The sequence below is a fragment of the Zonotrichia leucophrys genome, chromosome 3, assembly GCF_028769735.1.
Source record: "Zonotrichia leucophrys gambelii isolate GWCS_2022_RI chromosome 3, RI_Zleu_2.0, whole genome shotgun sequence".
NCBI classification, from domain to species: Eukaryota; Metazoa; Chordata; class Aves; order Passeriformes; family Passerellidae; genus Zonotrichia; species Zonotrichia leucophrys.
The window spans coordinates 14,208,740-14,227,791 of record NC_088172.1 but is presented as its reverse complement, the minus strand read 5'-3'; the positions used below and the strand labels follow the sequence as shown (position 1 = coordinate 14,227,791).

At 41.6% G+C, this 19,052-nt stretch overlaps 1 long non-coding RNA gene across 2 annotated transcripts; it reads left to right on the top strand.

The window, feature by feature from the left end:
- The first annotated feature begins 12,647 nt into the window (after nucleotides 1-12,647).
- Nucleotides 12,648-18,764, top strand: LOC135446330 (uncharacterized). Of its 2 annotated transcripts, none has more exons than XR_010439743.1 (5): nucleotides 12,648-12,771; nucleotides 16,023-16,370; nucleotides 17,361-17,401; nucleotides 17,951-18,107; nucleotides 18,398-18,764. It is a non-coding gene; the product is annotated as an uncharacterized LOC135446330 (long non-coding RNA). The 2 variants fall into 2 exon arrangements; XR_010439744.1 differs by having other exon boundaries at nucleotides 18,384-18,764.
- The last annotated feature ends 288 nt before the right edge of the window (nucleotides 18,765-19,052 follow it).

The window sequence follows — 19,052 nt, the reverse complement described above, 5'->3', positions numbered from 1 at the left end:
TTGCTCTTGGGCCTGAAATGTGGATTGTTTGTCCATGGTCCCCAGCTAGAGAAGGAATTGTTTTGTCTCCCTACCCTGTGAAGAGAGCTTACTATCCCCTTATATGAAGCTCAGAACTACACACTAAAGCAGTACAGAATCTGAAAAATATAAAAGCTAAAACCTGAGGCATCAGGGGGAGTTGGTTGCAACTTCACTCATGATATTATTTACTGGTTGTGCTGTGTACACAAATGAAAAAGATAGGCAATGAAGAATTTAGCAGTATTCTAGGAAATAAACTGAAGGTCATTCCTTAAGCTGAAGGTCATTCCTTACTAGAAGAAGAGATTTTCAAACACCGTCTGATATGCTCCCTCTGAGCCTGATTCAAAACACACTAAAATACAGAGAATTCTTACAATTTAAAGATGCATTGAGTCAAGATTTTCTGAACACAGTGGCTCTTCTGAAGAGAAAGGCTGGTGTCTTCATCATGCAGTAACTCTCTTTGCTCTTCTCATTCAGAAAGAAAATTAGTCACAGATCCAGATCCAGGGTGTGGGACGGTTCTCACCAGGTGCCCAGTAGTGAAGAGCAGCTCATGTTCACCTGCTTGCTTACAATGCCAATTACATTCATTGTGGTACTACAGAACTTATCTGGCTCGTTTTGCCTGCAGATGGTCAGAATATCAGAAATATTTTAACCAACAACAGTGAATTTAACTCTGTGTTGCTTTCCTGCAATGACTTTTTGGGGTGAATATTGTGGTGTAAGAGGTAGGAGAGGGCTGTGGGTAAACACTGTGGGTGTTTGTGACTGGGTACTTACTTGTCTTGTCCTACCTGTGGGTGGTGTTGTCTGTTTGGAAGCAGGTGCTTTGCTCCTGAAGATGACATTCAGGTGGATTGTTTATTTCCTGTGGTTGAGGATTATAAGGCATAAAACAATAATGTATCTGCTGCAGGTATTAAGGAGGGGTCTATTGGTTTTGTTTCTTTGGAAGTCAGCTCATTAACAACTGACAAATTCCAGCTGAACTGGTGTGCTGAATTGATGTGCCCTGCTGTTTCAATTACAAATGTATAGTTTCTAAGTTTTTTTTTTTATTATCAGCCCCTTTTTAAGCTCACAAATATTCACATCCTGTTACCAGCCTCTTCCTAAAGCAAATACTGTGGTGACTCACACCAAAAATAAAAGGTGTATCTGCATTAGGAAGGTGAAAATAAATTGATCTGCTGGAAACAGTGTCACAGATATAATTTCTCTTTTCCTCTCATGTCTGTCCATCTCTACAGTTTATTCTTTTCTCTTGCTGTACTTGCTAGTTTTAGAGTTACTGGCAAAAGTACCATTACAGATAAAATGTGTGAAAGCACAGATAATCTGATTGCGGGAGGAAACGTTTGTGTCCTTGTAACATCTGTAAGCAACATTTCTTCTGTGGAGTAACAGTTTTCTGCTCACTAGAAGAAACTTTTGCAAGGTCTTAAAAGGCTCTGTACACCTTACAAATGGGCACATTGATCCCCTGTAGTCCTCTGGACCCCTGGTCTCAGCTGCTGTAGCTGGACAGTCTGCATGTTTTAGTGCTTTTTAGTGGTGGCAGTGTCTTAACAGCATTTGATTGACTGCAAAAAAAAAAAAAATCCAGCTTTTGCAGTAAAAAGTAGGTCACAACAATTTTGATGACAATTTGTGTATTATTGGAGGTTTTTGTCCAGTTGTAGGTTCTGTTTGATGTTTAGACCATATTACATCTGTTCTTGCTTTCCTTCTGAACCATCAAAGGTGATGGAAGAAATTCCTCCATTCCAACAAGGAAGGATCATTAAATTTTGATTAACAGTTTTAGTGCAATATTCAGGTTCATTATTACTGTCCTGGAAAAAATGGTCTTGCAGTTCTGATTCCCAGGAGGGTGGTCATCAAACAAAAGTATCTGAGGAGCATCTGATGAGGGTGGTCAAGTGTCAGGGCTCACCTGACAGAGAAAACAGGAAGATTTAAGAAGGAATATTTTTCTCTTTGAAAGAGGAAATGAACTGGTGAGTGTGTCAGGGGGGGTATAATAGATGTTCTGTAATCCAGAAGAAATGTAAACCACTGGAGGAGAACTTGGGAGACCCTTCACAACTTTGAACTGAAGCCTCTCAGCTGAGGTAAGAAAAGGAAAGTGGGAAATGCTTAAACACCTTTAATATTTTTCCCAGATCTGTGGAATATTTGGGCTAGCTAAAAAGTGGGAGTGGGGGGAAAGTGATTTTCTATATCCTTATGGGATCCTACGTTTGTCAGTTTGCTTCTTCTATTGTAACTGTGCCTAAAGAGGTGAATTGCAAATCTGATGCTTCCAAAACGAGGACACAGAGGGGATGAGCTTAGGCTACTTGGTAGCCTCAAGTTCATTGCTGGTCCTGAGACAGGTCTTATCCAGCCAGGCCTGGGCCTATTTGCACTGTCAGGAGGTGGGACAGAATATCTAATCTGGCATGTTAGGAGTACCAATTTGATTTTGGGGCTGGTGGCTACAGGAGCATCAGCAGGGCTTTCACTGATACTTGTGCTCTACAAAGTGCTTTGAGTGAGCCTTTGCTGTTCAAGAGAATAGTAATAAATTCTGCATAGTGCTCTGAAGCAGAGACCAGCACAAACCAGTGTGGCAGACACGAGTGCCTTCAGGAGAGTCATGGTTCCAGCAAGGGAGGTTTTGTTCCCAGCATCGCACAGCTCCGCTGAGCCTGACCTACTCTTGTTCCAAGATGACAACTTTAAGCATAAGAGATGCCCCGGGTGACATTGCTCATTTATAAAATTCCCTTTTGTTGGATCAAATTTAACGTGGTCTCCTGTTTCGAATTATCTCTTTGATTAGCTGCAAAGTTTTGATGTCTGCAGGAGGAGAACAATTGCATCAGTGTGTGCTGTCAGCCGGGACTCGTGGCTGCTGGGGAGTTGCTAGGATACCTCTCTAAAAGGTACGATTCACTTGATTAACCACCAACCCAGTTTGCATGAGAAATATTTTTCCTATCTTTGTTTTGTGCTAGCATCAACTGTGCATTAGATGTGCACGTGTGTTTAGAGCAAGCTACAGGTTGATTTTCATGTGTGTCCATTTCCTCCTTTTGATATGCAATAAAACCCTCTCTGCTTCACTGCAAAGAATCCAGAGCAGTTATAGTAGCAATTCCAGTAATCTGTAAAATGAGCATTGCTTCCAGAGGGGAACATCAGCCTAGAGAACCAAGGGAAGGTTTGACTTTGGATGTGCATCTTTGGCATGACAGCTAAAGCTTCACTTTATATGTGTGAAGATGCAAGGGAATTTTAGTCTCCTATGTATTATTTTCTTCCCCCACTCTGAGCAGGGGGTTAGACCAGGTGACCTGCCACTGTCCCAGCCAAAACTATTCTATGATTCTGTCATCCTTTCCACATTCCTCTGGTATTAGTGCTCCCTTCCAGTGGAAATGCCTTGCACAAAGCTACTTTGTTACACTTGCACAAAGTTTTCTCAGAATACCTCCTGTGTGCCCAACTGTTCCTGAATATGGGAGTATTGTATTCAGTATGCAATCCCAAACACAAGTCTCTCTCTAGTAGCTGCTTCCTACATGCTTACCTTTCCAATGCCTTCTTTTTGCCTCCATTTTCCTGTTTCCTGAAACATATTATTCAAACATTAGAACATCTTGCCATCATTTCTGTGAATCCTCTTTTGTCCCACAACTCTCTTTCTGCATTTTCCCTCAGACTTCCATAAACTCCTTTTGCTGCTTCCACCATGTCTTTCCTCGGATGGACCATCATTCCTTCCTTCTGTCTGAACTGACTTCTGCTTTTCATCCCCTGAAGGATGAAGAAAAGGCATGACAGGGGATGTTCTCCCTATGTTCCCTTTATCTCCTATCCCACGGTTTCTTTCCCCACTCTCAAGCTCCCTATGAGCTGTGTTGTGCTGTGTTCCCTCTCAGCTGTGGGTAGAAGTAGTGTTGCAAGAGGGTAGGAAAGATGCTGGAAAGAGATGTGACCTTGTTTTGGAGCTGAGTTGCCCATACATGAGCACTATGAGGCAGGTGCTGGAGCACTGCCCAGCAAGCAGGTACCAAGACATGGACACTACCCAGAGCACAAGGCTTGTGCTCAGAAGTTCTCCTCAATCTTAATTGGGGAGAGTGGCTGGCTTTGGAAGTGCCATTTGTGTCCTTTAGGAGCTGCCCATCTTATCCCACCTCTGCAAGTCATTAGGTTTTCCTTACTGTCCTTTCTTGCCTTCTTGAAACTGCCAAGTGCTCCAGGCTGTTCTTCCCAACATCCTCCCTCAATGGCATGTCTGTGTTAGTCTGGGTATAGATCACCCTTGCTGTTCCAAGTAGCCAAAAAAGCTGCACATTGCTGTGCTAGGATCTTGATGACCTGCTAATCTGAGTGCTTCTGACAGCCCTTCTGCCATTCCTCCTGCTGCTCCCACTTCCCAGCCTTCCCAGTCGTTTTTCCTTTTTGCTGTCTTCTTGTCTCCACTGCTGTGATATATTGGGAGTCATGGGACTGGGGCTGTGTGCTGCTGTGTTGTGCAGAGCTTCTAACGAGCTGTGAGCTTCACAGTTTGCTGCTTAATAATTCTCATGGTAGCAAGGATGGGTAACGCAGGTGCTGTTATTCACTGGAGATCATTTAATTACTAGTACTCAGCATGAAAAAATCATGTTCAGATTGGCAAAGGGCACACACTGAACTCCCATACCTGACCTTCCTCTTGCTGTAAAGCTAACTCTGGCTTTGAATTCTTGGTTGAAACATCTTAAACTGCCTGTGTGAACCAAGCCCCTGAGCCTTGGGGAATGATCTTTGTTTAACAAGTAAGCATTAGTTTGACTGGTACACGGTTTTCCTTGTCTCATAACCCATCATGTACAGTAACAACAGCAGCACCTGGGTTTCAGAGACATTTTTGACTCAACATGCTCTCTAAACATACAAGTCTCATGCCACCCATGTGAAAACCCTGAGGAGATGAGAGGTGAAAGTGGCCTTCTCCAAGTCACAGTGGCCAGTGGTGGAAGTCAGACTAGGAATTTCCACATTTTCATGCATTATAAGGCACTGTCCTCAATTTTCTTTGTGTATGGGCATCCTCTATCCAAGTCTCATGTATAGTGCAGTTCTGGAATGAGTTGTGTTCAATTATTTTTTTTTTGCAGAAAAGCATAAATCTAAGATGGAAACATGCCCAAGATTATTCTAATGTCTTCTGAAAATCATGCCTTTCTGATATTTGGTTTGTTTCTGGTGACTACATCACAAATGCTGGCACCTGTAACATTTGTGAGCAAAGGATGTGGCTTCACCTTATCTGCTAAATCACAGCATCCTCCTACTACACCTGCAATCCAGTGGAGAAAAAAGCATGGTTAAAGATTGAGCATGATCAAAATTTAGAAGACTCACTGGAAATACTTAATTTTAAGCAATATTAATATTTTTATCTTCTCATCAGTTATAAATTACACTCAGGGTCTAGAGTTTCTCCAAAATGTAATCAAGTAAATCCTGATTTTAATGAGTGGCAATCACTAAACCTGGGAATAATTGTCCTGACTTTCTTAGCAGCGAAGCATTGCAGCGCCTCTTGAATTCAACACAAGATTAATCTTCCTGGGGGAGCAGACTCTTGTCCTGGAATAATGTATCCCCATGTATAAGGTCTGCACCTCAGTACATTGGAGATCAATAGCTCTTCTCCTGATTTGGCCAAATGATGGTGCAATCAGCCAGAGCTCAACTAGGAGATTGAGACAAAGTGTGTGTTGCTGTTCAAGGTACTTCATACTTCTTGGAAGGGAACATGTTCAGTTTTATAAGTGAATCACAAAGTAATTGCAGGCTTCTGATGGCTAAGGCTGAGACACAGCACTGCTTACAGTGCTCTGGTTGCTCTCTGGTGCTTGTTCACTCACATGTTTAATTCCTGAGTAGCTCTTGTAATCACTGGCTGTGTACCTGCTGCTGTGCTGTGTTATCACACACTCACACAAGGAGCAGGCTTGGAAGGCACCCCAGTGGGTCACCAGGTCCAACCTCCCTGCTCAGGCTGGGTCATCCTACACCACACTGCACAGGATTGCATCCACATGGTTCTCAAGGAAGGCTCCACAATCTCTGTGCAAGAATTTTTTAGCTCAGATTAAAGTTTTATGAACTATATCAGGGTCTGCTTTCACTTGTGCAGACTGTCCTGGTAGTTTGATGTGCCTTTCTTTCCCTAGCCATGATCTGAGGTCTTGGTCCCAACATTTATGTTGCCTGGGACAAGGATGCCTTCTCACCACAAGCAATAAATGTTTGGAAAAAGTTTTCCACAAGGTTCGTCCCCAAATTCGGAAGATATATTTATGACTCTGCATGTTATCATCTTACAGATTATTCAAGTTATTGCACATAGGCTGCTGCTGGGCTGTTCCATGGCTGCATGAGCAGTGGATCCCACAGCTGAGAAGCTTTCCTGTGTATCACAGGAGCTCCCTTTAGAGGGCACCGTTGACTTCCCTGAAGCCTACATTGGTGCTTGCGCTTGCTTTTAACGAGGCTTGTTACCCCTCTCAGGTAGGTTTCAGTATTTTTTTGCTCTAAATATTTTGGATGCTCTAAGCTACTGCACATTATCTACTGTGTGCAAATAATTGATATAAAATTCACCTTGTCTTAGACTTCTGAGGCCTTGGCTATGATCATTTTCTCAGCCACCGAGCAAAATGCTGGAAGGAACATACACTCCAGGATGCTGAACTGTGTCTTCTCACAAAGACCTTAAGAGGACTAAAAGGCTCAGCTTCAAAACATAGAGGCCAGCACAAAAGTGAGACTTCACTTCTACTGTGTGGTCTGGGAGATGCAGGTTCTCCTGTCACATCTGTGTGACTGGATCTACAGAGATGTAGTGGATTCTCCTTCCCTACAAATGTACCTGTTTTACAGCAGACAGGATGTTTCTGCAGACAGATGGTTCATTTCATCTTCCTCTCTCCCACACTCAATTCCTTTCTTTGTCTGCTGTCCCCAAGGTGGGCAGGATGTGGCTGCATGGTCATCTTACTTCATAAAGTGGTACCAAATGAGCACAGCCTTTGGAGGCTGTTTGTGACTTGAGTTCCTTGCTAGAATGAAGGAAGCTGCTTTTAGATTTTTTAGTCTACATTTCTGCTTCTTGTCTTTAATGAAGAAGTATGGATATCAGGGAGGTATAGAAAGGGCCTACTGCAGCCTCACAGCTTCAGGCAATGCACGGTTCAAGGGAAGTCCACAGTGATGTAAGCAGGATAATTGTGAAAATAAATGTCTTCTCTGCAACAAAAAATGAGATTTAATTTTAGAATTGAACACTCAAAAGGATGTAACTCATTTTTCCAGACAATTATTGTAATTTCATGAAGAGTATCCAACAAAGCAGTCATTGAGATGCCTACCTGGTCTCTCACTCCTTATTACTGCTTATATCCTCTTCAGTGCAATTGCATCAACATGGTCCTCATACATGGGTTTATATTTTCTATTTATGCAATTAATTAACTGCAGGGCTGCCTGAGCCTTTCTCTAATATTGCAGATGACTGAGGACTGTTCAGTGTTTGCAGCACCTGAGCTGGGTTTTTGATTGTGCTCACAGCATTGTCTTCTTCACTGGCTTGAGAGGTGCCCTGGCCCCCAGAGGGATCAGCTGACAGCCCCAGGCAGAGGGGCAGGGCTGGGTGGAAGGCTGAAGAAGAGCCCAGGTGAGGGTGTAAAAGCCATCCTTTAAAGAACTGCAAGGGGTATGGCAAGCACCACAGAGCTCTCACAGGGCAGAGGCAGCAGCTGGAAGGCAGCCCAGAAGATGTTCCCAGGTGTGTAATTCTGGGAATCTCACCAACCCATCACTTACCTCTTCTTCCATCCCTGTCACGGGTGATTTTCATAACACCCAGCAGATTAAACCTCTTATTCAGCAAACTCAACATAATTTTCTTTTGTGTTAGTGGCACTTACTGTTACACTGTTGCACCTCTATCCCCAAAAGTTTTTCAACCTCACTCTTGCAACACACTGAAAACATCAAATCTCTTCTGAAATATTACAAACTGTCTTTTTTTTTTTTTCTAGTTAAATCAGCAGGCCCAAGTTGGAAGAAAAATCTAGTCGTACCAAACTTCTAGTTTATTTATGTAGTCATTGATGGCAGGCATGTTTACATCTCTGTGATGATAAACCTTAGGGAATTACATTTCATTTTAGGGCTGCTGGGTCTGCATAATCCCATGAGATTTTTTGCTTTGGTTTAAAAATAACCAGGGTGGTTTTTTTCTATGGTTGTGGAGCAAGTCTTGAAAGACAGAAGTTGGGGACCTCAAAGAAAAAGAAAAGAAAGCACATTTAAGAGATAAAAATGTATGATTAAATAGTAAAAGTTTCCAAGTGTATATTTCATCTTGTGCCTTTCTTAGAAAAATATTTTCATTTTCATGACAGAAAGTGACAATTTATGGTTTTGGATTTCCTTGAAGGAAGGTTTCTTCAAGTCCCCATCAAGAAGACCATGAGTTTCAGGCTGGAATACACCATAAACTGAACTCTGTGTTCTCCCTAAGTAATAGAGGATGTATCTTCTATTAATTAAATAAATACATATTATTGGTATCTCCACCTTGCAGGAGAAGAACAAGTACACAGAATCTGACTCTTCCACAGCTCCTGGCTCCCAGGTACATTAAGGGAGCCATGCAGTTACTACACCCACTTTGTCCAGTTTCAGACTTGAAGGGCCATGTTTTAATCCTCGCTCCTATGGGAGCCCGTGGGGTTGGTGACAGCCTCTCTGAAATCACAGGTCCTTTGTACATTTATTCTTCTCCCTTCAAAAAGGTGAGAACAGTGGTGTGTCTCAAAGCATTACCAGTTAACTTAGTAGTAATTGTAACCCTTTCTGTGATCTTCTCCTCTCAGAGTTCAATGGTCTGAGACACCTCAGAGTTGAAAGCATTCCAGTTTGTACAATCCAAACTGAAATGAAATCAGCTACCTGGTGATCTCAGATGTTTCACCTGCTCTGTTTCAAAACCATTGATAAAACACTTGACTCTCAAACCAAGTTCAAGAGCACTCAGGCACCTGATCTGCAGGGAAAGCAGTGGACAGCAGGTCCTGAAACACTCCTGAGGCCACCAAGTGGGGAGCATCTCTGGGTGAGAAGGGCCCAGGGGGCTGCAGCAGTGTGTGGGTGGATGGAACATGGGTTGATATCTGGTGTTTATGTGATATCTGGTGCTTATCTCATTAGCTTGCTGCTCATAGTAATCCTTCATGGGATGAGCTGGTCAAAAACCAGAACTAGCAAAGCAGAATGTGGCCACAGACACAAACCAAACCTCAGCCTGGTGTTGGTTCTTGCACTTTCTAAGCAGTTCCCTGCCACAGGCTCAGCTATAACATAAAAAAATAAAAATACCTGGCACCCTGGATACCTTGTAGGCTCCAAATTCACCTTTCTACCACAAATTGCATGGGTAATCCTAGGCCTCAAGGAGTTAACACAGCAGCTGAGAGAGAGCCTTTCAGCAGCAGAGGAGGATGCTTCTCTTCTCACAAGTACACCCTTGACTCGCATCTTTCTGGAGGCTTGTCCCAAAGAGAGCAGCACTTCACCTGCCTCAGCCTGAGACAGGCTTTCTACAAAAGGTGAGTTCTCCTGATCTTCCTCTTCTGAAGGTCAGTTGCTGTCTGTGCTGCCCTTGGATGATCTGCAGCCATTGATGCAAAAATTACAAATGTCTTATAATGGATTCTGCTCAAATTTTTAGCTAGGCTTACCTGTCCAAAACACAGTTGGCTTACTCCCTGAAAAGTCTCAATTCAAAAGTCCAATTTTCTTTATTTAAGTGGAGGCTGTAATTAACATAGCAAGAGAGTTGCATGTTTCACATTCTTGTAAAGATTTTCTTTTTACTCCATTTTATGGTCTTTTATAATTTTCATGCAATGTTTAGATGACCAGCACATGGACCTCTTTTTCAGTGTAATAGCAGAGAAGCAGAAGGCACCTCTTCATCATAAAACCCAGTCCTGCAGAGAGACAAAGGAACATGGCATCTCATCCTTAGCTTAAGCTGAATTATCTCAGTCTTAAGACTGAGTTGCCTGGGTTGCTTGAGCTTCCTTCTAGAATGCCATTCTCACAGCTTCAGGGACAAGAAAGCCTCTGATTTTCAAAATTACTTAAATGGTACTCTTCTGTTTTCCCACTGACTCTAAGGTATTTCTGAAAGAAGCTACTCTTGCTTTGTTTTGAGATGCTAAATAAGTCAGGTTCCTCTTATCTCCTCTGGAAACACGGCTCTGTGTCCCCTTTACTGTCCATATACCCTCCAAATTTGTATGGAGTCCTTTCCCTATGAGCTTCTCAGGCAGAGGTAAATTGGGGCAGGTGTCTGCTAGAATCATTATTAAATATTATTTTGAGCTGAATTTGACACATGGATGTGACCAGCTTCAAAACTAAGGGAACTAAGACCCAGGCATGTGATCTGTGCTTCATGTCTTAATAGTGAAAAATTATTATGTATTATTGATTTCTTATCTGTTGTTGTACTTTACAGTATTTTGCTCAAAACACTAATGAAAATGTGGCTGCAGCTATATTAAAATTCTGTGACAGTTTTTCAAATATAATTGAATTTGTCATCCAATGTATTGCTGATAACTGATGCGACCTACACAATCCCTGTGATTTTCAGCTTTGTGGGCTAACTGCCTTTCACACCTAGCAAGCACAAAGAACAGTTATGATGACAATTTCCCATTGCTTCTGTTGAGGGACAGGAATACTATAATTTAAGCAACTGGTGTTAAATACAAAAGGCATGAAAGCTCTTTCTCCTAGTCAGGGTGTCATGCCATACACATTTAAAGACAGTGTTAATCTTTTAAGCGATCACTTTGCACTGAAGCTTCAGGATTAGCTCACCATCTAGTGTGACTCCTCAATATCTTTTCCCCTCTCCAGGATGCAATCTCTGCTCCCATAAGCACAAATGTTCTTTTTCCAAGTATTTAACTGTTTGGCTTCACTGTAAATTAATTCTGTTTGCTTATTTGTGCTCAGTTTATTGCATCTGCTAGAGGGAACACCAGTCTCTCTTTTTTTTTTTTTTTCTTTTTGCTTAACAATCCCCCTGGTTTTGTTTTATGTACAAACTTTATCAACAGTGTTATATATGCTCCCAATTCACTGATACAAGTTAAATAATGGGAAGACACAGGGCAATGCACTAAAAATATGCTTCCTTAGTAAGGATTTTCCAGGAATACCTAAATTTGAGATCAGTCAGTTGACTGCTTTTATCATCTACTACCTTAGTGACGATTCAGCAAAGGTGTAATCTACAATAATCAAAATTTCATATATATATATATATGTACATATATATATATATATGTACATATATATTTGTATTTGATATATTGGAGTGGCATTTAGACATTTATCAACTAAATCTGTGACATGACTAAAAAGATATTGAGTTGCTTTGGAAAAAGACTTTGTTCTCTTATTTTCTCTCTGGTATTGACTGCATGCCTCTCCTGTAATTTGTTTAATAATTAAATCCCATATACACTCTTCTGTTAAATTTGCCAGAACTGATATTAGGCTGACAGAAGAATGGTTAATTTGGTAATCCTTTCAACACCTTTGACATACAAAAACACATTGAGAGTAGCCCTGTGGAGAAAGATTAGGTGGTTCTCATTAATGAAAAACAGGACAAAAGCCAACAGTGTGGACTTGCCACCCAAAAAACCAACCACATCCTGGCTGCATCAAAAGAGGGATGGCCAGCAGGCTGAGGGAGCTGATTCTCCCCCTCTACTTTTGACACCCTACCTGGAGTGCTGCATCCAGGCCTGAAGTCCTCAGCACAAGAGAGACATGCACCTGTCAGAGCAGGTTCATAGAAGGGCCACAAAGATGCTCCAAGGGGTGGAACTTCCATGTGGACAGGCTGAGATGTCTGGGACTCTTTGGCCTTGAAAAGAGAAACTTTCAGGGATACCTTATAGCAGCTTTCCAGTACCCAAAGGGGGCTTATAAAAAGACTGGAGAAACTTTTTACACAGGCACTTAGTGATAGGACAAGTGGGAAAAGTTTTAAACTGAAAGAGAAGAGATTAAGATTAGATGTGAGAAAGAAATTCTTGACTGTGAGGGTGGTGAGGCAGTGGAACAGGTTGCCCATTGAGGCTGTGGATGCCCCATCCCTGGAAGTGTTCAAGGCCAGGTTAGACAGGACTTGGAACAGCCTGGTCTAGTGGGAGGTGTCCCTGCCCATGGCAGGGAGGTTGGAACCACATGATCTTTGGGGTCCCTCCAACCCAGACCATTATATGATTCTATGATTCATTCTTGTACGTAGCTACATTTTTTTTCTTCTCGGTTGTCTTACTTTTAAAGGCAAAAAATATACCTCAATATAGAGTTGCTGTTGGTATAAACCAGCTTATTTCCTACTGCCTTCTTCTCAGTTTGGGACAGGATGAGACTATCAAAATCTAAAATCAGATGCAAAAAACATTAATGAATCATTCAGAAAAGAAAGAGCAATATATGTTTGTATATTAAGTCCATCTATTTCCAGGGAGCATCCTTTAGTGATGAGAGAATTGCTTCTCTTCATCTTGTGGGTACAATCATTGCTGCTGTGCTTTTACACTGATGCTTCTCCACTGTGACACACTCTTCTTTCTTCATTAATTTCAGGTAACTGCTGCTCTTGTCTCTGTTCTCAGCATCTTTTGTAGCTATTTACAGACTAGGAAGGTTGGTTTGCTCTCTTCAGATTACTTTGGCTACTCCTGGCAAGATCCCAGATTTGTTTATCTGAGGAAGTGGTTGGGATCTCATTGCTTTTCTCACCAAACCATAGTGAGGTTTCCCTTTCACACAGAAATGTCTCAGACACCTGAGAAAATGAGAGCTAGAGATGGGTAGAAGACAGTTTCCCCTTGATGCAAAATTATTTCAGATTTCAAAAGCTCTCCTGTCCTATTCTGGGACAAATATTTTTCCAGACAAACAAGTTGAGAGAGCTGGAGGTGGTTTGGGGTACAGCACATGTATGAAGACTCTGCCACCCTCACCCAGGGCAGGAATTTGGTGTGTCTTCTGCAAGGCCCACAAGGCAGCTTTGAGGAGAAGGAGGTATAGGTAAAGAAACTTAAGTTTAGGAATCTGATTGTAGGTTGTAGAAGCATATCAGGCATCTGAGCTTCTCCAGCTGATGGGTGTCCATGGAGCCCATTCAACTCCCTCTGAAGCAGGTGCCCTGTGCCAAGTCAGGCAAACGGTGCTGATTCACTGCTTGATTCAGCCACCTGCACTTTGAAATGCTTTGAAATGCTCTATGCTGCCTTGCCTGGCTTTGCAAGGGGCACAGCTCTCCTGCTTCCTGTGTAAGCCTTGCATGAAATAAACATCCCTATCCTATTGGGCAGGGACTTGGACCCGAATCCATCACCTCTAAGTAAAGAACAAATTTCTTTCTTTGGTTGGTAGATATGTCATTTATACAAAGTGGAACAGCCTGGATAGCTAAGGAGAATTTGTTAGAGTGGGAGAAGAAGAAGGATCAGAGTGAGCAGTGCCTGCATCCCAAAAGTTATTGAATGTTGCCAGAGGAGCCATTGCCATTGTTATTAGTACTAGAATACTTTAGAAAAAAAATGTTTGATAGCAGACACATTCCAAAAAAAAAAAAACTGCATTGAAAATTCATGACCTGATGTTCCTAATCAACACACTTGGAGTACAGTTCATGCTCAGAGCAGTGCTGAGAGTCTGGTTTATCTGCCTGCCTGGAGTGCAGCTCTGCCTTTGGGGGAATTGCTGAGCTGTGTCCCTTCGTGCCTCTGTCCCTGCAGCAGGGAGCTCTCCTGCAGAGGGGTCCCTCCAGGCAGGCAAGGAAGGAACATCTACAGGCAGTGGAGGATGATGGGGTGAGTCTGCTGTGGCACACAGGTGTTCTGTCATAAGAATGGAGATAAGGAGATAAGAATGCTCCTTTTGAAAGACAAAGTTGGACTGCTCACCCCTGTGGCCCTCACAGCTCCATGGCTGGCACCTTTTCAGGGACCATTTGAAGCCTCTTTCTGCTTTCAGTCTCCATTTTACAACTGAAGATGGAATTTTGGAGATAAAGCTTATGCTTCTAAAATACCACTTCATGTATTATGATCCTTAGAAATGTTGGTAGTTTTTTTCTGGATTAATTACACTATGAAACACACAAGATCACTTCTCACATCCTCTTATATAGCATGATTTTTTTAATGGACAAGGAGAAAATGCAAATACTTTGCTTGGATTGCCAGGGTGTTGAAATGATGTCATATTTTCTATGTTGTGCTTTTTATTAATTAAGCAGTATTTCTGTATGTAATTCCTCAAGTTCAACATGATTCTTCATCCCCTCTTGAAATTACTCTGCTTTTGAGGCTTCTGAGTCCAAAATGGCCTGGGTACTGCAGGTTAGGATACACTCTTTTCCTTCTTTTTTCTTCTTTTTTTTTTCCCCTCTCCTTTCTTGTCTGGGATGAAAAAGTCTAGGAAGTTATCAGCCCAAATACAAATCAACTATTATATATCCACCTACCCCAGTGCAAGTTCTTTCAATGTTATTGTTTGGCTTCAGTTCTCTGTTACCCAAAAGGAGACAAGGACAGTTTTGGTTTTGTGTTTTTGAGGGTTGAATAAATTCATCATCTTCCTACACCTATCCCCCAGCAAATCTGGAGTTTCCGCTTCCAGAAATTCTTTTGAGATATTTTAGCTAACAAAACTGCCTAATTTCTGATTTTATTAACAGGAAATATTTACAGGATTCCAAATCTCTACTGAGGTCCTTCATTGAGGCTCTTCTTTATTACTGGGGCTTGGAACCCTGCATGTGTCCCAGGTCACCCAGTGTTCAGAGTAATTGACAGCCTTTGGAAACCAGAATTTTAGGAGCTGTTGGTCAGTGTTTCTAACAGAAGCATGAGCATTTTTTCATGCACAGACACTACTAGTTAAAATGACTCCTGGGAGGTATTCTCTTTTGGGTTGTGGGTGGCTGACAAGAAGGTACTGTGGTTTTGGCAACTGTTTTCTGCATGGTATTTTTTCCCCTTCCTTTAAGAAGTATGCTATCTAGGTATAGCCTAGGGGCATATCCTCTGTACTAAAATGAGTTGAATTTTTCCAACTGCTTTTCTTTTTTCCCTGACCCCATTCTATGTAGAATTTATCTTAAGAGCAGTAACCATCGGGACTGTCCCCTATTGGTGAGCCAGTCCATAATGACAAGGACAAACCAGCACCCCAGCAGATCCACTGGGAAAAGGGAGAAGATTCAGCAGCTGCAGGACTCAAACAACTCTCTCTGCAGAACAAATACTTCCTTCCTTCTACAGAGAAAGAGGGAGAGAAAGAGGCAGAGAGAGAGAGAGGCAGAGATATACTTTTCTTCTCCTCTCCCACCTTCCAGATCTATTCCTAACTGCCTCTCCATCTGTTTCTCAACAACCTTAACATAATTTTAGGCTGTCTTCTTCACCCACTTCTCTTTCTGGGATGCCCCAATGGAGCTCCACCTCTGCTTCTTTTCTCTCCTTGTGTAGCTGCTGGCTGTTCTCTTATACAGCAAATATTTCTATGCAGGTGATAGAGAGGGTTTAACTTCTGTGCCTTTCTCCTCTGCTCAATCCTGTCCTGCTGGCAACTCTTGAATAATTATCAGTTCCCAGAGTGATTAACACAGATCTCAGCCAAGCCTCCTCCCAGGCTCCCTTCTTTGTGGGGGAAGATTGTGCTGGTCATCCCATGCTGCTGACATTAAGAGCCTAGAAGCAGGGATGTGCTTTAAGTCACACCTCCCATCTTCAGGCTCTTTCTGTGACTTTCATAAATACAGATGTTTACATGCCAAACATCATATGCATAAAATAGGTTTATTTGCGGCTTTGCTCTTCTAGGAGATGCAGTTTCACTATCCACCAGCTGGCAGAGAAGTCACAAGCAGGTGCCAAATGTGACAGCCCCTTCTTCCTGAGGCCATTACAGACAACCAGATACCCTGGTGTTTTCTCACCACTTACAAACACTGTGCAAGGACCTGGCAGTGGCATGGACCAGGCAAGGCTGGGGGATGCTCATTGCTCTTCAGGGGCAGGGAGGCTGTGAGGTCACGGGCAGAGGAGCACCTGGGAGTGACACTCCAGCTGTGAGCTGTGTGTGATGGGAGTCCCTCAGCCAGCTGAATGGGAATGGCTGCTCCAACAGCACTGATCCCAACAGCACCGATCCCACACAGATGCTGCAAGGTCAGTTTGAACTGGTCAAACAGCATTGCTCAAGTTTTGGAAAGGTGAAAATTCAAAGTCAGGCTCTACCCATGCCATGCCACCAACAATCTCTGATTTTTAAAAATTAATGGCCTTGTTGTTCTGGCTTTGTGCATCATGCAATGAGATCATGATCCATGACTACAACTCCTATGCAATAAAATAATACAAATAATTAATAATAATAATAATAATGAGTTGAGTTTCATTACGTGTCTTGCACTGCTTAAAATCCCCTGTGAGCAGTTACTGTCAGTGAGGATATTTAATGTCTTGATGCAATTTGAAAATGTAGTGCAAATGACAGTGTAATAAAACAAAGAACTTCATCAACTTCTAATTGAAATTAATGAGGACTGAACTTCTATTTTGTGCATAAAAGAAGACACTTTTCCCCCGACCTTAAAAGCTGTTGGCTCCATCAGGGGCATGACTCAATTTGAATTATCTTCCTTTTCTACCTCAAAAAGATTTTACTGCAGAAAACTAGTCTTATTTCAGACAACCAGCAAATATCATATGGATTTAAAAGTTAGACTTTTCTCTCAATTCCTGCAGAAATGTTTTCCCTGTGTATTAGCAGATCTGTAAGAAATCATAACCATCTGTATTTTGTGACACTAGGAGCTGAAAATACATTCCTTATCTAAGAGACTATTTTCTACAATACTATTTCAGAAATTTATACATAGACCAAATCTTAACAAAAAAGACTCTGTTATTTCAAGGTCATTTTGAACCTCCGTGGCAGAGGTTTGAATATTAGTAATGTCATCAGGCAGAAGCACAGTGCACTGAGGCATGCCAGCGTGTTTGTCAAAATGGCTGTGGAAGCCCTTTTCCCATCCCCTGGCAGCAGAAGGGAATAACAGAGCTGGCTGGAACTGGCCATTGCATTTTATTACCATGCAATAAGACAGGCAAATATAATTCTCCATGCTAACATTTGGCACTGGTACAATTTCACAGACCCCTAATGACTGCAGTGGAGCACAGTTCAAGCCACTCAGGTAACTGAAGTGTTCCTTGTCTTCCAAGTTTTCCAAGTTATATGTAATATCTACTTTTCTTGTAACTTTTTTGCTATAAAACCTGCTAAACCAAGAATTAATATGTTCTTTTTCTTTTTTTTTTTCTTTGCTAGTTTGTACAGCTTTGCAGAGCTTTAAGAATGTCTAAATTGCTGCAAGCTTTAGCACAGCCATTTAGGTCATTCCACATTGCTATACTGCAGCTGTTTGCATTACATCTTGTGGGTCACTTGTGAAGGGAAGAGTTGCTATGATGTACTGCACTGGCCAACAGCAGGCACAAATCAGGAGAATTGTACTTGGAGGCATATCATTAAATTTCAACAAACAGGCTAACTGGAGAAGTCATTCTTCCTGTGAGATCACTAAAGCTGCCATTGCCCATAAACTATTTAGAAGACCCGAGTAAAGGGCTACCTAAAGTCTTCAGCTGATAAGGCTTAATCCTGTGTTTTCTCATTCCTTTGTTTATGATTCTCCTGCTTGCCAGTGGTTTCTTCTCAGTGCCTGAATAATTTGTTTTCACAGGCACCTACTTTCAGGAATGTTGGAAAGATAGGATATTTAAATACTACCTCCATCTAGTACCTACAGAGAGAACTAAAAGTCTGTAAGTTTTTTGATGCCACAACATAAATGGATGTTTATCTTGTGATAAAAGTATGCCACACAAGCCTCTAAGAAGGTGAGTTCAGGTGACAGTTTTTACCTCAGATACTGTTGGTTTGTTTCTTTTCATAGCAGTTACATACACTGCTTCTAAAAATAAGTTTTTTTATACCATCAGCCTGCATTCTGGGTCTAATTCAAAGACTGTGAAGAAAATTGAGATAATTCCAAGCAAAGATTTTTAAAAAATCTCTATAAATAGGATAGAACTTGGGATATTTTGTTCCATTTTACTTTAGCCAAATGTGACGATATAAAAACTAAAACTTCTGTTTTCTGAAAATGTAATTAGTCTGCACCTTCCAGGGACAAAGGAAGCAGTGCCCAGAATCCACAAACTCTTCTCCAAAATGGTAACCCTCTTGGAACAAGAAACAGCTTGTCAAAATCCCATCTTTCATAATGGATTTTGCTACTTCTTGATGGAGAAGGATGCTTCCTGCAGCAGTATTATAGACTTACAAGACATGAATCAATTTACATTTTAATCATGGGGGGCCTATACCATCAATTGGTGAGAGTGCTTTTAATTTACCTGAACTCAGTCATTGGGTTGATCCCAGCAGATTTGCTTCTACGGCAACACCTGCTTTTATCATATCATCTCTTGAGTATTCAGCCTCCTTAAAAATAAATAAATTCTCCTGAAACTGTGCTAAATTCCTTACCAATGAATCTCCTTTCACTATATGAAATTCTAAATAAAAAAAGACAGGTTTATTTTAAGCTTTTAACAGACTGTTGTAGTTAATCGTGTGTATCAGGCAAGAGGCTTGGTTGCTAAGAAAATCTTTGGCATGTTTCCATGGGATTTGTGTGTTATTGACAGAAAAAGTACCAAATGATAGGAAATGCATCTGCTAATTTGAATAGTGAAACAAAAAAAAAAAAAAAAAAAAAGAATAGAACAATTTTCTGCCCAACTTTTGAGTTAATGCAAGCTCAGGCCAAAAATAACATA